The sequence below is a fragment of the Tripterygium wilfordii genome, chromosome 2 (assembly GCF_013401445.1).
Source record: "Tripterygium wilfordii isolate XIE 37 chromosome 2, ASM1340144v1, whole genome shotgun sequence".
Classification (NCBI taxonomy): domain Eukaryota; kingdom Viridiplantae; phylum Streptophyta; class Magnoliopsida; order Celastrales; family Celastraceae; genus Tripterygium; species Tripterygium wilfordii.
The window spans coordinates 4,224,878-4,249,607 of NC_052233.1; the positions used below are offsets into that span (position 1 = coordinate 4,224,878).

At 36.6% G+C, this 24,730-nt stretch overlaps 1 pseudogene; it reads right to left on the reverse strand.

Moving 5' to 3' along the window:
- Nucleotides 1-934: 934 nt before the first annotated feature.
- Nucleotides 935-10,110, reverse strand: LOC120009770 (annotated as a pseudogene).
- Between the last annotated feature and the right edge of the window lie 14,620 nt (nucleotides 10,111-24,730).

Genomic DNA, 24,730 nt, shown 5'->3' on the forward strand with positions numbered 1-24,730 from the left:
TTCAATTAACAAACATTCTTATAAAAAATACAACATAACTATATAAATTATAAAAGTTCAAGTCTAACATAATCATTTAAATCTAAATTAGGTTCAACTTTTACTCTTTTTAAAAAAAAATACTTTTTTTTTATACATTTTTATTTTTTTTTATCAAAAAATTCTCAATTTTGAATTTTTCAAACCGGAGAACCGGTATTTATACCTAAAACCAGCCGGTTGAACCGGTATTTGACCAAACCGGTATTTTATCGATATTTTATTAAATCGTACCGGTGACCCCTCCGGTTTCTGGTTCAACCGATTGAACCGGTATTTTAAAACACTGGTCTTAACACGTGAGGGTAGTAGGGCCTAGCATGTATTGAACAATGTTTCAATTTGATCTCTATTCGCTGTCTGCTGCGGTTGATGCTGGATCACCTTTGGTGGACGATAATGCTATTAATAGTCATACTAACCTTGCCCCCAAGCTCAGTCTGAGGATAAGACTAGTAATAATTTTATTCTTATTGGATATAATCAGTGGAAGCCTCTGATTGACATCATTCATTTTTCTTTGCTCATTGGATTTGATTCCAAGAGGAACAACTATATTTCCAAGGATGGAAATGACAGTTAGAGAAGGTAAAGAAATAAGGCAAAAAGGCGTCATCTGAAAACTTCTTTCTTGTGCTCTACAAATATGAACAGTTTGCATAGTAGCTAAAGGAATTACTACAAGAATTGGAATTGAATTATTCATAACAGAGTGATCATCGCTACTACTAGGATCTGATGTCGATTGACTGACTTTCAATATTGTAGCTAGCTCCTTTAAGTGATGTGCATAATCTCTCCTGTTCAACGTAAGATTTTAAGTCTCCCATTGAATAGAGAAAACACAATTAATAGGCTGATTACCATTTGCATTAATAATTACTATACTTAAGGTTTAGTTAACTCTCTCAAAGAGTACTTTGGCAATGTGGGAATCCAGAGTTTGTGAATGAATAACAGCATTGCAGTAGAAGGTCTTTGTAACTAGGAGAAATATTTGCTTCATATTGAAGTTGATGCCATCAGAGTGACTGAGTATCATCTGCACAAGTTGTTGCATGTCTCGTTCTACTGGGGCGTTACGATGATATCAGGGTCTCTATCATTGTTGTGTGCCTAAAAAGTAAAAAATAAATGTTTATTAGAAATGTTTAAGTTAGAAATATTTAGCAAGTTAATTAATTACCTCTTCTTGTCGATGATTGTATAATTGATAGCAAATTTTGTTAACGAGGTTGAAGAGTCGTTGGTAAAAAGGAGCATACTTTGAAATTTCTTCGGAGACCCTATGTCGGGCCATGAGATTTATTGTCTTCACCAATAGTTCTGCTTCCTCTCCATGTCCCTCTCCTTCTTCTTGCCATGCGAACAACCATTTTTCCCACTACATGAAACCAAATTATGCTTTGTGCGTAAGTGATAAATTTTTTTCAACTATATGCTTTGTGGGTAAATGATAATTTAAACAAATTATGTAGGTTTGAATATAGACTTGAACTATAATATTAGTTACCAACTAGAGGTGGCTCGGTTGATAATCGGTTGGGTTAAACATATATGTGCCCAACGTTTGATTTCAATAAGAAACATATTTCTGAGCGGCATTTCAAAAATAAAAACTATAATATTAGTCGAGTCCACTCTCACATTAATAATAGTAATTACTATGTAGGAAAGTTAGTATAAATATCTACTAATAGTGAACAAAAGAGCTCACGGATTGATATATATGGTGAGTAATGTCTTGCTCATAAGCCTCCAATGCATCCAGAGAAAATTGATCTAGGGTTTCATGTAGATTCCAAATAAGTATTTGTGCCGTATTCTTTGTTTGCAACCTTCAATAAATAGTTTAAAATTTTCAATTAAATTATAATTTTAAATTTTTCATGAAGTAATAATTAAAACAATGCATGTACTCACCTCCCTTTAGTGTCCTCTCTTGAACCCTTACACTTTTGGAATTCTCTAACAAAAGACATCCTCTGCTTTGTTGAGGTCTCTGCTTTATCAAAATAAGACGCAATAGTTTCTACTAAAATTGCATTCTTAGCCCAAGCGAGTCGCTCTCTCTTCCTTTCTGGCTCAAAAATACTGACTACGCACATAAAATATGTGCAAAGAAGACTTCTCGTGCTTACCCCAAAATCTCCTAATTTAAATCCCTCGTACCGCCTGTATATATTAATTATATATAATAGATAATGTCAAAGGTGTTGCTAAAGAAACCCACCCTACCAAACCCACCCTAGTACCTATGATAAAACAAACATCAAGTCTCAACAAAATTTTGAGTGGGTCAAATCAATCAATGTTTATGTGTATCATTGTTTATACTATATACGTGTGAAGGTGTATATATTATGTGTGTGTACAATGCATAAAGTGTGTGACCCTCATCTAATCCATGTGTATATGTGTATATATTATATACGTGTGACAGTGTGTATATATTCTGTGTGTGTACAATGCATAAAGTGTGGGACCCTCATTTAGACTCACTCTAGCACTTATGATAGATACATAAGAGTCACTCATCTTCAAAATTTTTGCAAAAATTGTGATCAATTTAATGACTAATTAATGAGTAATAAAATAATAATTGATGAGTATTAATTGGAATATCGTTATGGTGTGTTTACATTCACTCATTAAATTACGCTATCCGAGTCGTATTAGTCGGCTCTGCATAAAATTCGAGAGGAAGAAGTTTAAAATACAAAAAGAACATAATCGTCATTTAAAAAGGACGTAGCCGGTATTTTAGTAATTGTTGACGAGCTCCGTTTCGGGCGAACCATACCTTGTTGGAAGCGGAATGACGACAGAAATCGTACTCTACGCCTCTTGGCGTAGACGTTCGATGGATTTTAGTCATCCGAGTTCGTTTAGGGCCTCATATTTGCAGTCAAAGTTCGAGATTACTTTTTAACATATTTTATTTTAATTCTGTTTTAATTTAGTTGGATTAGGGTTTTCAAAACATATTCAAGCCTTTGGGTATTGTTTCAAATTTATTATTGAATTTTATAAAAATCTTGGGTTTTTACCTAGCCTAGTGATAAGCATACTCCAGTCTTGTCTCGTCTTATGTTATATGTTTGAAAAGAATATATTCTCTATTAAAGTTAAAGTGTATAACTATTTAGTTACAGAGAATATATTCTCTGTAAAAGGGTGTAATTTTTTTTGCAGAGAATATATTCTCTGTAAAAGGGTGTAACTATTTAGTTCCATCAACAACTCCAAGGTTAACACCATTAATCTATATATACATATACATGGTTGTTCTTGGCAATATACATACCAGCAGAAGATATGAATTTGGATCAATTGAGGATTTGGGCCAATGATCTGCGATTGTCAAGTGGTTCAAGTGATCAGGTAAATATACAACTTTTTAATTGTATTAGGAAATTTTTTTCATTGATTGCTGATGCTCAGGTGAATGTCCATTGTTCTCAGGATGATATTCTTGGGCATGAAATAAAACAAGAAGACAAAAATTTGGACGAAAATATTGATGAAAATGTTGACGAAAATATGGACGAATTTTCCACCGACATGGTATGATATTTAACTCAATTAATATATGTTTTATTATGACAATTTGTAAAAATTGTTAATTTCTAACAGAATTAATACATTCTTAGGTATTCAATTCACGTCAATCTCTTATTGATTGGATTCAAAATACCGGACGCAGTTTAGGATATATCATTATCATTAAAAGGTCAGAGACTAGTCTAATCGGGAAGAGTCCTAGACTGTTGTTCCAATGTGATCGCGGTGGCACGTACAGAAGTAAGAAAACCTCCTCAAAGGTTACAGGCACAAAAAAAATTGATTGTCCTTTCAGATTGAAAGGGGTGAAAATGCGAACAGGTGATGACTGGATGGTAAGGGTGGTATGTGGAACACATAATCATGCCCCTGCAACATATATGGAGGGACATCCATACCCCGGTCGGCTCTCCGAAAGCGAAACCCAGTTGATGGTACATTTGTCTACAAAAAATGTGAAGCCACGAGATATTTTGACATCGTTGAAGAAGCAAAATCCGAACAACGTGTCTACCATTAAGACGGTATATAATGCACGCCAGAAATTTCAAACCGCGGAGAAAGCCAGTAAAACCCAGATGCAATTTGTCATGTCATTCCTACAACGTGAAGGATACATTTTCGAGAGTCGAACAAATGCTGTAACCAATGAACTTGAAGATTTATTCTTCGGACATCCAGGATCATTAGAGCGATGGCGTGCATTCCCGCACGTGTTATTGATGGACACAACATATAAAACAAACAGGTACAGGATGCCTCTCCTTGAGATTGTCGGCGTGACTGCAACTAATATGACATTTTGCATAGCATTTGTGTTCCTGCACTCAGAAAAAGTGTTCAATTATACTTGGGCTTTAAGGTGTCTGCAGTCAACAATGGATGGATGCACTGGTCCACGAGTTATTGTCACCGACAGAGAGTTGGCCTCGATGAATGCATCTGCCCAGGTATTTCCTGATGCTAAGAAATTACTTTGTAGATGGCACATCTATAGGAGTATTTTGAGCAAATGCAGGTCATCAATAACAGACAACGAAACTTGGAATGCATTCTACAAAATGTGGACTAAGTTGCTGGAATCTGAAACTGAGAATGCGTATGTGTGCAATTTGGCGGACCTTGAGGTAGTGTTTCAAAACTTTCCAGGTGTTATTAATTATCTTAAGGATGTATGGTTGACACCGTATAAGGAGATGTTTGTATCCGCATGGACTGACAAATATCTACATTTTGGAAACCAAACAACTAATAGAGTCGAGAGCCAGCATGCCAAGTTGAAACTATACTTGGAGTCATCACAATCAGATTTGGTGACATCACTGTCATTTATTCATCACGTCATCCAATCACAAGACATAGCTATCAAAGCGAGTATTGAGCAGAGCAAAACTATCGTCCAACATCGATTCAATATACCGCACTTCCAAGAATTATGTGGTTTCGTTTCAATCCATGCATTGCATCTAATTTTGAAGGAATTTGAGCGATCTAAGAATGCCGGAGAAGTTTCCTACAAATGCGGATGCCAAATTAGTACGAGCTATGGACTACCATGCGCGCACGAGCAAGCAATATATTTGAATGATGGTCGGCCCATACCAATTAATTCCATAGATAATTTTTGGAGGAAACTTGACTTATCACAGTGTGTGTCTCTGCAAGACGATGACATCGATTGTGTGGTCGATCTACAAGTGTTCACGAAACAGTTTAAGCAGCAAACAAGGCATGGCAAATTCAGTCTTTTAAGGAAGTTGAGGGAGATCATCACACCATCAACAACTTTAATTCATGAACATGTTGTTAAGACGAACACTCGTGGACGCCCCTCCTCGAAGAAAAAAGTTGCATCAAATACTTGTGCTAGTCCGTCTACATTAGTGTTCGTTGAGTCTAATTCCCCTCATTCTCGTGAACCAAGCAGACACAGTTATTCGTTTGGAGGCCCTGACTTGAAGAGTAGGGAAGACATATCCACTCGTGCTAATACGGCTACATTTGAGTTAGTTGAGCCAGATTTTTTTCAGTTTCAGGAACCAGCGAGACACAGTTGCTCCTCTACTTATAACTACTCTGTACATGCCTATGTTCGTCAGTTTCCACCTATACTTTATCCTTACATTATGCATGTACAAGACGTAAAACCTGATGGAAATTGCGGCTTTCGGGCAATAGCTGTCTGTCTTGGTCTTCACGAAGATGCATGGGCAACTATCCGATATAACTTAATAGAAGAGTTGCACATATTCAGGACACAGTATGTTGCAATATTTGGCAGTGATGACCAGTGGACTCGTGTTTACAACTCGCTGAACTTCTTTGCATTAGATAGAGGAGCACCGATTGAGCATTGGATGACTATGCCCGACATGGGTCTCTTGATTGCTTCAAAGTTCAATGTGATATTACACGTTTTAAGTGCTGCACAGAGCTTCACGTATTTTCCACTTCGATCTACTCCACCACCGTCATATCAACATGTCGCTATCGCTATCGGGTACGTAAATAATAATCACTACGTCCAGGTTGCATTGACAGAGGGTTACCCGATGCCTCCCATTATGCCTCGATGGGTTCACTTCAAACATGATTGCGCAACTGCATGGGCTACCCCGTATGAGGAGCGAATTCATGCGTACATACAGTATATTCGTCCTAGGTTTCATTCTGAAACCATTGTGTTGGAAGATTAGAAATGTAATGTGTCAATATATTTGAATAAATTTGTTTTAAATATTCAAAACTTTTGTGTTATTTAATTTTTCCTCGTATAAAAAAGGGAAAAATCGGAAATTCAATAAGATTATATTAACTTTCTTACAATCTCTGTATACAAATCATGTGGACAAACACTATCTCTCTTTGCATGCATATATATATATAAATGCATGTTATAACAATGAATCTAACAATTAAATATTATAATTGTGAATCTAACTTAATTATTTGTTTAAGTAAAATAATTAATAGTAATAAAAAATTTGGTTTTAATATATTTTTTTCGTCATTTTCCTATTTGTATGTGTGTGTGTATATATATATATGTATGTATGTATATATATGTATATGTACATGTATAGATATGTAACGCATGAAATGGAACATGGATCTTGTGAAAGTTTGTCTGTAGGAAGGTTGAAAGTTTGTGGCACGTACTTTAAGGAAGAATAACAGTAAAGAGTGTGTTTCAAGTCCCAATAATTCTCTCTCCTTTGTCCTTCTCTCATAATCACTGTCTTGTCTCTTGTGTTTGTCCCCATTATTGACTGTTTTTGTACTGAGAGAGGTAGGAAGAGTAGGGTGGGTTTAGATAGTAAATAGGGTGAGTGTATTTAGAAAATCCCTAATGTCAATATACAAAAAAAGTATAGATGCAGTGACGAATCTCTGTATATATATCAAGGCTTAGTACTTTTGGATGTTGTTCCATTGGATCTGATGCAGTGATTCGCAATGGTTGTAATCCATTTTTGCAAGATACAAGTACATGTCGTTGTCATCTCTCTAAAATCTCTCTCTCTAAACTCTCTCAACTACTCCAGCAAAAGTGCAGCCGTGGAGGAGGAGAGGTCTCTCCTCCTCCTCCCCCACTCACCTCCACACCCACCCCCAACCACCCCCACTCCCTTTCTCTAACCACCTCCATACCCACCTTCACCTCCACAACCACTTTTCTCCAACCTCCAACTCTACTTTTTAAATTTTAGTCTGTTTTCCTTTGTTCTGTGTTTGTCCCTCTAGATCTGATGGATTTTCCTTCAGATCTAAGGGTTTCGTCCACCGATATGGTGGTTTGGCTCCTCTCTTGTCCAGATCTGATTTTCTTGGACAACGATGAGGCTTTATCTGGCGGCGGCGGCGGCGACGACGACGTCCTTCTTTTGACTACTCTGCATCAGGTTGTAAAGAATTTGTCTCAAGACTACAGTACATGCTCCATTCTCTGGCGAGGTTTCAAGGCAATCTTTAATCGTTCTTTTGCTGCTTTCAGGCCCCTGCCTGCCTCTTCAAACGAGTTTAAACTCTATTTTAGTCTGTTTGTGGCATTTGTTGTTGTCCTGAGTCAATCCTTTACCCTTGATGTAGTAGGAGTGTTTTTATTTTTATCTTGTAATCGAGGAGTCTACTCCTCTATGTATGGTGCTGCGATGTTTTAATAGAAGTTGGTATTTCTCTAAAAAAAAAAGTACATGTCGTTGTCAATGAAGGAGTCCCTGTGATATGTAGATGTTAATAAAATAAATTAAATGACATGCATATATAAGTAAAATCGAAAAGAAGAGTAATTAATTAATTAATTACCTGAAAAGAGTCTTGCCAATGTGTACAACATCTCCAGCCCCATATTGGTCCACATAGAATCTCGCTTGTACTCGAGGCAAGCATCCGTACCATGGAACGTCCAATGCCAACCCAATCTGCTTAATTCAAATAATAAATAAATGATAAATATTCACTTTTCTCAAGCCCAATCTCTGATGATTAGTTAAATACGTACCTCACCAGCTAAATCCTTGGTTAAAATCCATTTATCAAGGAATCGATTAGCCTCTCGTTTTCCTCTCAATAATTTTGATGAGAACTTCTTCGCGTCTTCTAGAATCCTCTCTCCTGGAAATAACATGACACTGATTCCCTCATTCCACTGCCCTGAATAGCATATGAATTCCTCCCCTTCCTTTGAATGCCTAAATACATCTACCACACATACAAACGAAAGCATAATTTTAATCTCCATTATAAGTTAATATATAATATAGTTTAAAATTGCTTAATTAATTTATATATATATATATATATATCGATTGCTTCTATATGTCTTGCCTGGAGAAACTTCATAACCATACAATCTAAGGAGGTAGAATCCCATAGATGTATCGTCAATATCATGAAGTCGGAAATTGCTTGCCCAGGATATTTCATCTTCTGTCCAACACCTAATTGAAAATTCAATTAACTTCTGTCAGATGTAGACATCACAATCTCCGAAAATGATAAAGATCCCAAGAGTTGACATTTCAGTTATCAACAACTGGAGATACCATCTGCTGGGATCTCTATCATTGCTGCACAATCACAATCACACTCACACCTGTGGACATGATTCATATATTCTTCAATCTCTTGCTTGAAAAATCTAGTGTTTCCTAGGCGCTGCAAGCGATCTACGGTCCACATTCGTTCGTACAAGTCCACATGATACATTGACGGGGGCTAAAAACAATATTTAATTTAGATAAATACGTACATGCACCATGGAATCAGTATACAAGCAGAGTGTTTTGGATGAAACAATAAAGTTAGAATGTGAATTTACCTGCGCCGTTGAATCTTTGGATGACTTTGTTTAGATATATGAAGCAGTTTTGGTCTTTAGTTTGCAAAAATGCATAGGCAGTGGAAGATGGAGAGGACAAGAATGAGCCATCTTTGCTCTGCATCTTCAGAATTTTTTCCCAGTCCAACTCCATGTCTTGCAGTCCTTCCAAGCTGAAGAGTACTGTTGTGGCCACATTTTGTATCCCTTCCTTTGATATCCTACATACATACATACATACATACGTGTCTAATTAGTTAAGCATCCCACATTAATTGGTAAGCATATATTCAGAGGAGTTATGCAGGTATATATATACCTTGTGAGTTTGAGGTTTCTCTTGAATTTGATATTATCTTGCAGGGCTGAACAGGTGTCATCATCAGGAAGTTGAATTTCTAATTTTCTAGCCATCTCAAGAATGGAAGGGAAAACAATTTCAAATCCACCAAGAAAGTGCTCCTCATTCTCCTTTTCCAGCATACTCATTTTCTCATTCAAAAATGATATTCCTATTAATTAATTTTTGCCTCAAAACTAATATCAATCACTTATATATTTAGGGTTTTGAATATCAAAAATGCTAAGAATCACAGTTATTCCAAATCCTGAGATGATGACATATGATCCATATGAAATCATGTGCGTCTATCTCAAACCCTTAGAATAGTTGAGACAAAAAATATTATTTCACGACTGTTGTTAACATATGTTGTCTCGACTACCTCTTCGGGCTTTGTCAGGGTGAATGTTCCATGCCTTGAGAGAAATAACACAAGCTAATGTATTGAGGATCCGATCACAAGACAAGAAATAACGAGGGTCACCCCATGAACCGTCCGTCAGTTGATTTTGGATGATCCACTGTAAACAAGATGGAAATTGTGGAGTCCCAATTTGATTTTTGTCTTCTATTAAGGCAACCCAAGCTGTGTCATAAGCTGAAATGCTCATCTCTCCATCTTCCATTGAACCCAAAAACGATTTAACACCCTTTGCATGCTCTTTAATCTGATTTTTTGACAATTAAATGGAATTAAATTTAATTGTTTCGCTTTTATTTATCACATGTAATAAAAAAAGATCACAGAAATTAGAAAGGTAATACAAATTAGTAGCTGAAAAATAACCATAATAGGTTGTTTTACCTCATCCTCCATCATCTCTAGCTTACCATCCTCAACCATGGCCGAGCATTCTGCACCATGAAAAAGAATTATCCTTATATTAGGGTTTTTGTTCTAAAGCTTGAGCGAAGCAGAATTATTACTTGTACATAAAAATAACCATAATAATAGGTTCTTTAATATTAAATTTTCTATTAAGTCCATAAAACTCATTTTCTTTCTGGATTCATGCTCTTGTTCGATTAAGACGCCGATGGTGGTGGGTTTTTGGGTATGACGTGGTGAAAAAGATGAATAAGTACTGATTTGATTTGATGGAGATGGGTTCGGTGGGTCTTCTTCTTGATGGAGATTGGTATGGGATTTGTTGAGGTAAAGTATCAAAAACAATGGTGAATAGCTTTTCTCTAAGTGCTGGGCTGATGTTTGTGCTTTCTCTAGTGCCATCGAAAGAGAGAAAAATCAAAAAATTTTATGGGGGCTGTGATCACGGGACCATTACTATGACTTAGATGACATGAATGGTTAAGATTAGTAAAAATTTAAAGAATTCCAGCTAAAAGGATTTCAGCGTCTCCCATCTTGTCAAGATAAGGAAAATATTCCATATTTGTTTCCATTCACAAAATAAATTTGATATATAGAAGCGGAGTGAAGATTTTAAAAAAATAGTAGTGCTAGGTAGTCCATTGGAGCCCAAATCTTCCAAATGAAATTTTAAAACGTTTTAACTTTCAAAATACATGTTAGATTTTAAAAAAAACTACATATTGATCATATGATATTTTATCTATTTTTACACATCAATTTACACTTTTTTTTGCATCTTTTATTGGAATGACAATGAATATTGTATAATTTATTTTTGGTTTTATTTTTTAGGTGTTTGATGCAAAATATGATGTTAAAAGGCCATCCACGAGCCCACGAGTCCACGAGTCCAAGGCTTATTTTAAGCCTAATCAAAAGTCAACACAAGGAAAAGATAAAGAGAGAATTTTATCAAAGTGAGACCAGCTCATGTACTTGAATGATATAGAGACGCGAGGCAAATTGAGGAAAGTGTGAAGGAAATCGAAGATGACCAAAGGCATGGCACGGGCCACTGATGGAAGAAATAAACAAAGAAAAGGAAATACTACTTTGAATAGAAGAAGGAAACCAGATCAGATTAAAAGTGGAAATCAAATTGATATAAATTGAAGGAAGCTTTTGTTATTATATAAAGGAGTCTCACGGGTGCAATAAAGAGAGAGACAGTCGTATTCTCTCTGACTTTTATTTTTGTTTTTGTTCTTGTCTCTAATTTTTCATATTGTTAGGGTGTGATGTAGCCTAGCATGAATATTATAAGCTATTTGATTTGATGAATGCATGATTTTGGTTCAATGATTTTTGTCTTTAATTACCATGCTTATAGTTTATTGTTTGTTTGATTGTCTGATCACCAATTGAATGCTCAATTAGGCTCATCTAGCTAGGACTAAGGAACGAACCGAATTCACATGTCTTAGTGAAAGCAGAATTAAGAAAATCAATTGTCGACTGCCATGAACAAGGTTTAGGGGATTGATTAGTTGTTATAGTTCTTTTAGATCGTAATGAGTTATTAGCCTTGTATTAACGACTTCAAATCGAACAAGATTAATCCATTGTTAATAATATTTGTTGACATCGCGAACGAACGAACCAACATATTTAAGAAAGAATCAACCCTTGAATTGGAACCATAATTGTTTGTTAATTAATTGAATGCTTGTGATATGATTGCTAGGTGAAATCATTACCCTAGGCTCCTCTCATCTTGGTGACAAAATTCTGAATTTTGCTTCTTTGTTAGTTTAGGTTACTTACATCAATCATTCTCCCATTCTCTTATTTTCATTCAATTCATTCATTAAGTTAGGTACAATAATTAAATTAACTTGTCTCCGTGAGATCGACCTCGTACTTGTATACACTGTGCTATACGTAGACTCTTGTGCACTTGCGAGAATTATTACATCATATATTCAGAATCAGCGTATAAAACTCTTTCTAACAAGATCCATTGTCGATGAGTTTCATCAGGTATATCTTAATTCCACTGTTTTTTTCAATGGAATTTTCAAAAACAACGAATTCAGAACTAAAACAATGATTTATAGACTATACTTTAAAAAACAATAGAATCTATATTAAAACAATAAATTTTGGACAATGAATTATGGGATAAAAGAGTGAAAATAAAACTATTCCATTGATTAAATCAATAGAATAAACCCATTAGGCTCCTATAAACTACCAAACTGATGAGCTACATATCATTTTCGTATAGACAAAGAGGGCAAAAAAATCATGCGATATTACTTACATAATATTTTAGGACTATTTACATAATATTTTTTATAACGACGTGTTGTTTTAACATGATTTAAAGCTGAAAAATACTCATTCTGTAATCGTCGTGAAAACAGGAATAGTTAACACTAGACAAATCAATCTCCGAGTCAGATAATAATTCTTTGAATTTCTAAATGTAATAATTCCTTCATAATTTAGAAAGTGTGATCTAATTGTGTTTGATTATGAGCGACTGAGTTGTAAAGTTCATGAGTCATAGATTGTACTACTATATTTATGTGCATGATCATGGCCTAGGCCCACTAAATTGTCCACGAAAATATAGGTAAAATATGACCCTTAAAAATATGGAGAGAGTACAAAGTTGGAAACAACATTGTTTTGAAGTGAGGCATAATTGGAAACAACTATTGGTAGTGCTAAGTATCTCATCTTTAGATGTCATAACTCATCCCAACTTGACATGGCAAGCAGACTCAACATCTGACATGAAAATGTTGAAATATTATTCTTAGAGATAAAAATACCCCTCTTTCTTTAAAACTATTGATCCAATCTTCTCTCATACACGCTAACATCATTGTTTTTTTTACTTCTCTTTTTTTGAATTAAATTTTAAAACCTTTTTTTCTCTCTCAAAATACGTGTTAGATTTCAAAAATAAATTACATTTTCGAAACCTATTATCGATATTATTTTCTATCCATTTTAAATTCCATGGTTTTTGACAAAGAATGGAATTTCAAAAGACAATGGACTTTTATTTTTTTTCAAAAATAATGAAATTTATTAAAACATTGAAATTAGGCCTTCAAATGTGAAATTAATAGTAAATTCATATTCTGAAAAATAATGATATTCTATATATAGTTAGGCCTAAAAATGTGAAATTTGGACTAAATTCATAATTAAAAAAATATAATTTCAAAAAAAATGAATTTTACTATTTTTCATAAAGAATGAAATTTATTAGCACATTGAAATTAGGCCTTAAAATAGTAAAATTTGGATTACGTTCACATTCAAAAAATAATGAAATCGGGTCTAAAAATATGAAATTAAGACTAAATTCACAATTAAAAAAACAATGAAATTTCTATATTTTTCAAAAAAACAAGTAGAATAAAGTAGGAATAAGCGCGGAAATTCCGTTCAATAAATTAAGTAGGTGGAAACGATAGTCTACTTAAGCAGTGGAGCAAAAGATTGCAAACTTTCAAAAAAATGTGTCTCAATTTCGATGGATCAATCGGGTGCTCTCTAATTCAAAAGGTAGTTAAACATTGCTTTCTTCGCAATTTCAAAGTATGCCACCGTTACTGTCCTATTCTTGGCGCATGTATTTGTCCAACTCACTTTCACCAACATTTTGTCCCTCCAAAACAAGCATTACACATCAAGGATTTGATCCACTATTTCTCTGACCTGATACTGGCAACTGTTGGATATTGATTTGCTGTGATGGATCTAATTTGGGAACAATTAAATGTGGGACTCACACGTCATTTGGGACAGGTTTGAGGTTGAGTATGTACATCTTCGAGTGTAAATGAACATAATACATTTACATTACAAAAATAATATCGGGTGGATGAGAAATTGTTCCCAAGAGTATGCACATGAAATGGTGAAAATTGGTGTTTGTGAACCCCATCCCACATTGGAAAACAAAAAATTAAGAGTGAATTTATAATATTTTTTATTAGGAGTATGAACTTGGGTTAAGGACACCCATATTTTGTAGTGAAAAAGCTTTACATGGAATTAGGCTTGGGTTGGGCCAAAACAAACACAGCGCGTGTCGGGCTAGGTTTGGACTGTGAGCTTCGTTTGACTCATTAATTTTTTGGGTCAATGTTTGACCAAAGGTGATTCTTCTTTGGCCCACGAATTTCTTGTTTCTCTTCTTTTTTAATTGAAAATTCAGCTTATGATGTACAAATCTAGCTTGACTTGTTAACGTACCATGTTGCTTCAATTGCCAGTGATGAGAACTTCTGAACTAAAAGATTAACAAATGTAAGTTAAAGAGTCTCCCCAAAGTGTTTTCATTGGGAAAGACACTCTGATGCTTAAGTTAGAAAACATGAAGAGAAAAACTAATAACTTTGGAGATCTCTGAGAGAAAAAGTATGAAAGTTGTGAATGAATCGTTTACCTGACTAAAATGCCTTTATGTAGTGGTGAACTACCGGAGTCTGAGTCGTGTCTTTTATGTCATGTCAATCATTGTTCTTCAAGTTGATTTAGTAGTCTCTTTTTAAGAATCCTATTGTGTTTCGGAGATCACCGCCTTGCTACTGCCTTGAGCCAATATAGGCTTCTCGGCATCGAGAAAGGCATCTCGGTGTCGAGGTAAATATCACTGGGCCGAGGAAGGCTCATCCATTGGCTCGATCTATGCCCATTATGAATAGCGGAAGATCTGTCATTTTCAACACTTTTGCGTCTTGAGTGTTTGAGATCGAGAAACCTTTTGCACACCGAGTAATCCTTTCTCCGAGCTAGCTTGTCTTTTCTCGAGTCAACCTATCTTTTTTTTTCCGAGGTATGTTCTCAGAAAATGTCTAATGTTTCAAATTAAGATGTTTCTGATAGTATTCTAGAGGATCCGTGCCTTCAAGTCAAATGAGTTTTTAGATGATTCCTCGTCTAATGAGTGTCGTAATCGGGGTCACGACGCGGACCGGAGATGAAGGATGAAAAATGTTTAGAGTCGCCACCAATTGATATGTGTAATATCCTGACCTGATTATACACTGCTCATAGTATTTTGACACGTTGATCAAGGTGGTGGAGTGAACCTCGGTAATCATGAATCGGGATTTTGGGAGAATAAAAATTAAATCAAGATAAAACTATGAAAATATTTTTAATAAATAGAGGATTTTAAAAGGAAATTATTGGCACAAGAATTACTTAAATCGGATTTGTTATGAATTTTTGAAGGTAATTGGAACCATTGGTTTAGGGGTGTTTTTGAAAGGTGGGTGTTTTAGTAAGTAAAAAATTGTATAAAAGAAAAATTAAAATAATTAAAAAAATAAAAAAAATTATTGCAAAATAGCCCTCTTCGTACGATTTTCTCTCTCTCTCTCCCTCTCTCTCCTATTTCTCTCTCTTCTTCACGGTCACCGACTGTTTTGACGATTCCGGCAGCGGTGACGGTCAAGGCTGGTATCAAAAGAAGCGTACAGACGATACGAGTGTAACCCAACTTGAATCACGTCAAACGGAGCTCCGGTTTGGGAGAAATTTGAGATTGAAGTTCCGGCCACCGTGAACTTTCTTTGGTCGATCCGGCCGATTCCGACGACGGTTTGGCTTGATTCAGGTACCTATGAGTTCATCTCAACGAGCTCTTCAATTTGGTGTAAGATGTGATAGGTTTAGGTTGTCGGATCGCCAGCGGTGACGTTCGCCAAGTTTGACTGGGTTTGGGCCGAGTTCGGCTGAGTTGACCCGGTTTTGACCCATTCCACCTGGTTTGACCTGGTTTTGACCCATTCCACCTAGTTTGACCTGGTTTTGATCCATTCCACCTGGTTTGACCCGGTTTTGACCCATTTCACCTGGTTTGACCCGGTTTTGACCCATTTGACCAGGTTTTGACCCGATTTGACCGTTGACCATAGTTGACCGAATGTATTTTAACTGTATTTTCATATATTGTGTTTTTCGATGTAGACGGTGATCCCGGTTGAGATTTGGAGCAGGTTGATTTTCAGAGTTAGGGGGTAATCAGGGACGCGTGATTGATATTTGCATCCTGATTTCCAGGTAGGGGTTTTCCGTGTCTCTCGTGTTTGATTCTAGGGTTCCGGTTTCACGGACTCTTACTATATTGTGGTTCTGTCAATTTCCAGGGGTGGAAATTCGACCTGTTTGTATGTTTTATATTCTCTGTTGATTATCATTATTGGCATGCTTTTAGGAGTGAGGTGATTGGAGGTGGTGTGTAGTCTCGAGCTGTTTCTTTAGCGAGTTTTGAGGATTTTGGGTATTGTATTTGTATATGTGTTACTTATTTACTCAGTCTGATATCGGGTAGATATGTTTTCTTATTTCCGCTGTTGTATAGATACTCCGACTGTTTTGGGTGGGTGTTTATAGGTGATATTTTGGAGAGACTGTTTCCACATTATGTTTCAGGAGTTGTTACCATTTTATATAATTTACATATTGGATTAAGGGTTGGTTCGGGGGATGGGGTCCCCTGTCGGTCACATTCTTATGGATATAGGTACACTTCGGTATACCTTAGGAGAGAGGGGCGTGACAATATGAGTGCAATTGGACACTAAAAATGTGGTCTACGAACCAGAAAATGGGTAAGGGGGTCTATTGAGTGTGGGGAAGGTGTTTGGCACCCCACAACTCCCTAAAAGGTTACCTAGATGATCTATGTGATTTTCCTGAAAATTTGTTTGTCCCAATTTGTTTTAATGAATTTTTCATTTGTCCGAAAAATCATATATTATCAAATGGGGTGGAATGTTTTCCATTAATGTTAGACAAAAGCTTTATTTTGAAAATCTCATTTTTATGGATTTTATTGGAATTGGAAATTAATGTTGTTTTGATTTTGAAAAATATTCGGTGGAATTTGCAAAAAGGGCATTGGGTTTTATACCAAGGGAACTTTCACAATCACAAAATAAAAGCGGTCTAACTTTATTTGATGAATACAAATGGTATTTTAATTTGAAAAGATAACATGATTAAAGCCTAGACATGAGCTGAATGTCATCAAGTTCTCCTCTTAATTAACTTTAATTTAGTTACCATTACTTTTACAAATACAAATGACACTTAAATTTGAAGAGATAACATAATTAAAGCCTAGGCAGGAGCTGAATGTCATCAAGTACTCCTCCTAATGAACTTTAATTTAAGTATCTAGTAAATTAAATTACCATTATTTTATGATACGAGTGATACTTTAATTTGAAGAGATAACATAATTAAAGCCTAGGCAGGAGCTAAATGTCATCAAGTCCTCCTCCTAATAAACTTTAATTTATGTATCTGGTAAATTAAAGTACCATTATTCTACGAATACATTTGATACTTTAATTTGAAAAGGATAACATAATTAAAGCTTAGGCAGGAGTTGAATGTCATCAAGTCATCTTCCTAATGAACTTTAATTTAGTATCTATTAATTTGTTTATATGAGAATGTGGTAAAGACGGATTGACAAAACTAAGCGTACAACCTAACAAATAATCAAACAATGCATTCTAAATAATTTATCAACTACTCCTACTCATGCCTCTTTGATAGTCTAAATTTACCAACCCCTAAACAGCATACTAATCACATTAAACATGCATAAAACTAAACTATACTACTTTTTCATTATTTTCACTACCCTATTACATATTTGCATTTACAAAGATATACATGCCAAATAAAAACAAGATAAGAATATATACAAATAATAAAATATAAAAACAATAATACAAATATGGCCCATGGAACCCGCATATTGTTCAAATCCGGTCCAATCTCCAAATGCATATTGTTCAAATGCATATTGTTCAAATGCATATTGTCCAAATGAACTCTCCGGCCCCAAACGGAATCAAGCCCGACCCAAGTAGAGTCAAGCCCGATCCAAACCCAACAAATCAAACATAAAAATGACCAAATGGATACTCAAATATAATCAAGATTCTACCAAATCTGTCCTATATTAAAAGATTTATAGACATATAAACACATAAACACATAAAGATTTATCACCTATATGAACAAAATATACATATAAAACATGTTCAGAAACCGTACAAAACCAACATATCAATATGAACAAAAGCAAGCAACGCCAACAGATTAATGCTACCAAAGCCCACCTAAACAGATTGTAAAGAATCAATAGGGGCATATATACATGTATATATAAACAAAAGCCGAATGACACAATCAGGAATTCAAACCAGCACCAAGAACAGAACCCAGCATTCAAACCAATGCTACCATAGTAAGCAACATGTAATCTGAACCAGATATCGACATTAAAGAGCAAGCAAGTATGTTTCATTCAACTCCAACATATATCCACAAACCACATACAACAAATAGAATTTGAAACACCAGCAAACACATACTCAGAACCTAAACAAACTAACATACAAACCCCCAGTTGTTTATCATCAACAAGACCAACATTGTGAATCATATTTAAGGCAGCATTGAAGAAGATTTAACAACCTATACAAATCTGTATTATCTCAAATATAGAAGCCAGCGGTTGCAAAACAGGATTTGAATAATCAAAGAAAAATAAGAAAATAGAATCAGATTCAGATGAAGGAATCACTACCTTCTCAGTTCTTTCTCCTTTCTTCCCGATTCCCAGTTGTACGGCAGCTTCCTTTCTCGTTCTCGTTCTCGTTCTCGTTCTCTCCCGATTTCTGTTCTCGATTCTACAGCGGTGATTGCTGCTCCTCTCTCCTCTCTTTTGAGCGTCAGCTTCTGGGAAAGGAATATTGTATTCTCACAACATCTTATTTTTCACTATATTACTAGAGCGATTCGTACACTTGCGAATTTGCGTAACATTGATGACATTCAGTGAAGGCAGAGATTCTTGCTGAAGACAAGATTGAAGCAGATACAGAGTAGATGTTGATAAGTGCTTCAACTGACCACACCCCTTACTAGAAAAAGATTTGTTCTCTTAAATGTATGGTGACAAGGGATCGATTTGGACGAGTTCAAACTATCGGGCCAGTTGAGCAGCGTTGTAATACTCCACCCCACATTTGTTGTGGTGAGGGGATTCGCTGAAGTACTATGGGAGATCTCTTGCAGACAGGAAGTTGATCCATAGAGGCACAATATTCTCAACATCATCAGCAAGTTATATGTCACCTGGATCAGTATTCAACCAATCTGGAGCCTACCTTTGGTCAAAGGGAATCCAAGCAAAGCTAGCAGTCTGGGAGAAATCTTGGTAGAAATAGGAGAAGCAATCCTTGAAGCTGTGGTCCAGAGGCTCTACTCCTTTGAATTGCAGTATGCCCACAACCAAAGCTGCATAATCCAAAGAAAGCCAAGGCAATTTTCAAACCAGACTCAATCGCATAGCGCGGTACACCAATACAATAACCATAGGAGCGAAGGAGTACACTATACCGTGAGCCCAACAAAAAGCAAGCCTGGTGAAGTCTTGAGTTATCTTTGAAGACCTGACGCAAAAGACGAACTTGTTGAGCCAGAAATCAAGAAACATGTATGCTCTTCAATTGAAACTGTGTATTTGTCTTCTATAAAAGTCTTTAACCAGTAGAGTAGGAGATGTTTTGACCTTTGGGTTGGAGAAAGAGGCCTTCTCAGGAGGTTCAATGACATTGTTAGTCTCGGGACCATCAAATCAGATTCCCAGAATGAAAGCAAGAACTTGGGAGAGTGGGGTCATGAATCCAACCCTGAAATGGAAAGAATTGGTCCCCAAATCCCATAATTGGGCCGCAACACACAAGAGGGCTTTGTCAACATGGACTTTTTGTTCACTAATCAAGAGGAAATTGTGGATATCAATTCTCTTCCATAAATGTTCCAGATAAGGTATAGAAGACCCAACTAGGATCCAAATGGTAGGTCCTCCGTGGGCCGAATATGAATTGGACAAGTCTTAAAATAGGTAGCCCATGCATGAACATGGTTGAAGGGAAGCTCATAGCTACAAAGAGGGCAAAAATAGTCCAAAGATTCCAAAAAAGAACCACGAAAAGAAGGGGTGAGACCGAACCTTTCAGATCCAAAGGCAAGGGCAAGAACCAGTAGGAAATGATGAGCATTTATAGGATTTCTTCTTGAGTAATGATTTCTTGAGCCTGGAAACCTGGGCTAGAAGGAGACGAAGTTCCAGTAACTGCCACGGCGGAGAATGACAGAGGAAGGTTGTGGAAGAGAAGAATTCATGGAGACGAAGAGATGAAGAGGAAGTAAAAAGTGTTTCTTTTGTCAGTCTTTGTATGGAGGTAAAACACTTACAATGAAAGGCGTGCCAGCTAAGCTGATTGGGTAAGATTAAGGTTCAAGATCATGTTAGCTGCGCAATTAATGGGAGGATCAAAAATCAAAAATTCAAATCCTTCTCTTTTGAAGGGGGGCATTGTTTGTAACAAAATCAAACCCTGCAAGTCAGCTGACACTTGGCAAGGCAAGACCCATAATGCACAAAAAGCGATCAATCTCTTGGTGACACGTGGCGGAGGCAAGAAGAATTATTTACTAATCGATGTTCATTTTGTAGGTTTCTAATTGGTTGCTAGCCTAAAATCTAATGATTAGTTCTCAGAAATCAGAGTTGCCCAAGATTTACTATCCAAAAGGCTACAATTTAGGGAGCCTTGGTCCTAATGAATAAATTCTTTTCAAATGTGGTGTGTTGGATAACTATCGAGATTTTAGCATGATTACATCAAAGAAAGTCCTGGAGAAACGGAATTCTTCTAGCTGAACATCCTAGTTTTCTCTCAAACATGTTTCTAGCCGAAACACGATTCCACAAGGCTCAAACCACGTTCGTCCAACAAAACTCATAAGTACACATTTTTACACGATCTTTTCGTGCAGAAGCAATAAAGAAATGATCGCCATGAGCCATGTTCCCCTACTTTCGTTCATGAAGCCTGAAGACTCGCCAAGTAGTGACTGCCACGACATACAAGAGAATCCATTTCCTTCTTAGAGAAAAAGCACAACCAGAGAGATGTTGTCATCATTCTCATATTCAGGAGAAGGTTACGGTTATAAAGCCTACTAACCCAATCACTCCAGCAAGCAGTAAGATAGTGGTTTTACCACGATCCCCATGATGTCCCTCGACAAATACTTGACGAACAGAAGAAGTGTCCATCACTTGGCACTATAAAAAAAGAAGAAGAAGAAACAGCAAGGCATCCTGCGTCAAACATAGACCCAACGTCTTCAATCCTTTATTGCTTTATTAGGCATGGCTCCGGCCACTTATCCTTCATGCCTTCAATGAAGATCCTGATGCATTCCAACAATACATTGTTTTTCAATTCAATCCAGTAGAAGTTCTTTTCATTACGATGATAGTCTTCTATTTTCCTACTTTTTTTCTAGATTGACACTCCAAGCATTTTAAGTCCTTTTCCTGGAAGACAAACCTCGAGCCACAACAACTTGTGTTCTCTAACTACACACAGTTCTTTTGGTGCAGATGTCATATTCGGTGCAGAAACCTACAACAATCCTATCAAATCTTTTGAGATGACAACAAATCCTGACACACCTGCAAATCCAACATCCATATCCACAAAACTTTTGTTCTGAGCAGCCAAAATTTTGAGATCTCTTGTCCAGAGCAGAAGACGATAAACAATTACCAAATAGAGTTTCACATGATAAATGTAATTAATTAAAATTTAACCACGCAGAGTTTGTTACGATGACCAAATAGAGTTTCTAATAGTAAAGAACAAATTATTTATGTCACAGTTTAGGAATGATGAGATGGAAATATTTTTTAGTCTTGTGACTTTTTTTTTTTACATCAACTAAAGGTTTTAGTGGAATTTATTGTCCACCATGTTTGCAACCCCGGGGGAAAGCAAATCTATTTATACATGTAAAAGCGCTTCCTTTCATTTTAGCTTAACACAATTTGGGTTAGGTTAAACGGGTTAAATTAATCTGAAACTCTTATCCGACTCAAAAAAAAATTATCACCTATTTACTTTTTGCATACATATTTTTCTCAATACAATTAAATTAAACTTTGTGAACCTTAATCCATTTAATTAAAATTTTATACAAATAATCATCGTCTACTCTCCTTTCTCCCAACTTCTCCCATCTTCTCTTATATTAGAGTGTGTTTGGATCGAGGGATTTGGAGGGAAGGGAAGGGAAGGGAAGGGAAGAGAAATGAATAAATAATAATTTTCACTCTCTCATGTTTGGATAGATAAAAAAAGAAAGGAAATAAAATTAGCTTAATTTACTAATTTATCCATATTTTTTATGTTAGAGTGTTATGTACAAGGGTAAATAGGTTTTTAACATATAAATAACTTAATAAGTTCTCTCCAAATGACTCCATTTTAGGGAGGAAGAATTTTGACAAAAATTTAATGAAATATTCCCTCCAATTCCTTCCAAATCTCTCCTCTTAATTTTTTCTTAACTATCCAAACAAGGGAATTGAATTGGAAGGCAGCTCCCTTTACCTTCTCTTCCCTTCCCTCCAAATCCCTCAATCCAAACACACTCTTAGTCTAGTTCCTAGCTTCTCCCCATATGAAATATTCATAGCTTCTCCCCATATGGCCGAACACTCCTTAATACTACTAGGGGTTGTTCGACTGACTGCTCAACTGTGATTCGGCCGTCCTTATCTTGAAATTCCTTCCATCAGTAAATTACATCATTTAATGATAAATTATTTCCCGAAATTATATACCTGTTATTAATAACTTAGTCAACCTATGAGAAGGACCAATTTATCATCTATTCTAGTTTCAGTGCAAGAGTGTGTTACCTATTGTTGGTCATTCTTCTCTTTTGTGAGTGTGGAGTTCAAGGTTCCTTACAAGTGGTATCGAAGACCGTTCCTCTTCTATGCCATGTTACGAGGATGGTTAACAACGCACAGTTAGAGCAACAACTGCTGGCCCTTCAGGCCAGGTATGATGACCAGGTTGTGCAGCTACAAGTCCAGTTGTAGGAGAGGGATTTACGGCACCAGCAAACTCTAGCGGAGATCATGAATCGATTGGACGTACATGATTCCCCAGGTGCCTCATCTGCTGCCCAGAGTTCAGCGTAGGGTCGACCACCCTATATGGAAGATAGATCGCGAGCATCGTGAATTTATTTTCCCCTTTTTCCAGTGAGGATCCAGAGACTTGGATCTATAAATCCCAGCAATATTTTGATTACTATCAAGTACCCATTACCAAGCAAGTCACTACGGCCAAGTTCTATCTTGAGGGTAAGGCTTTGGTTTGGCTCTGAGAGGTGGAACAAACGGGTCAAATCACTTCTTTTGAGAGTTTGGTCACAACAGTGAAATCCAGGTTTGGAACCACTCCTCTAGTGAGTCCAATGGTGGATCTAAAGCGCCTAAGACAGGAACATACAGTGGAAGTGTACAAGGACAAGTTTGAGGATATCAATTTGAAGGTACAAGATCTCTCTGAGTGTCATAAGCTTAGTTGTCTCATTGGAGGTCTTAAGGAAGAGATTAGACTTTCAATGCAAATGCTCAAGCCCCAATCCTCGAACGAAGCTTATGAACTTGCAAGGATGCAGTAGGAAATTTTGGCCGCAAGGAAGTCGAATAAGCCAAATGTTCCAGAGGCTACTCCAGCAAAACTGGACCCAGGTGGGGTGTATCAAGGTAAAATGGAGTCAAGTCTAGGAGGAAATATGCGAAGGAGTGGGGGTAACAACATTAACTCACTGCCTGTCCAGAAGATCACTCCTCAACAAATGAAGGAGAAAAGGGAAAAGGGTCTATGTTTCCATTGTGACCAGAAATGGGTACCAGGGCATAAATGTTCCAGCCCGAAGTTGTTCTTTATTGAAATGGAGGAGCCAACAAATCAGGAGCCAATTGAAGTTCAAGAAGATGTAGTTGGAGAGTTGGTAGGGGACACCACTAAACCTACACTCATGAAGATTCAGTTCGAGCCAACCGTGACCTTACAAGCTATTAGAGGAGATACTAGCCCAGAGACGATGAGGTTGGTAGGATATGTGGGTAGCATGCCATTGACGATATTGGTGGATATTGGAGCCACCCATAATTTTATGGATGCAACCATTGCGACTAAATTGGAATTACCAATGAAGTCAATAGGAGCCACACCGATAAAGGTGGCTAATGGTGAGAAGCTACAGTGTTGCGGGTTGATTGAAAGACTAGTGGTGAGGTGTCAAGGCACCAATTTTTCGGTTTCATGTTACATTGTTCCTTTGGGTGACTGTGATTTAGTATTGGGAATAGAGTGGCTACAAGAGTTGAGGAATATTTGCTGGAATTTCCAAGAACTAACAATGGCTTTCATTTGGCAAGGGAAGCAGTGTGAATTGAGGGGTTTGCACAGCCAGAAAGAAGTTGTTAGTTCTATGCAGTTTATGAAAAAATCAAGGCCAAGAGGGGAACAAGGGATCTGGTTACAGATGCTTGACTCTAAGATGGTCATTCAACGGGTGGGTCAACAGATCATGCGCATGACAATCAAGGGGTCATAGATGATTTCTCTGGAGTATTTATTGAGCACAAGGGGCTGCCACCATCCGGGTTCCATGTGCATCGTATTTTGCTCAAGGAAGGGACACTTCCTGTTAA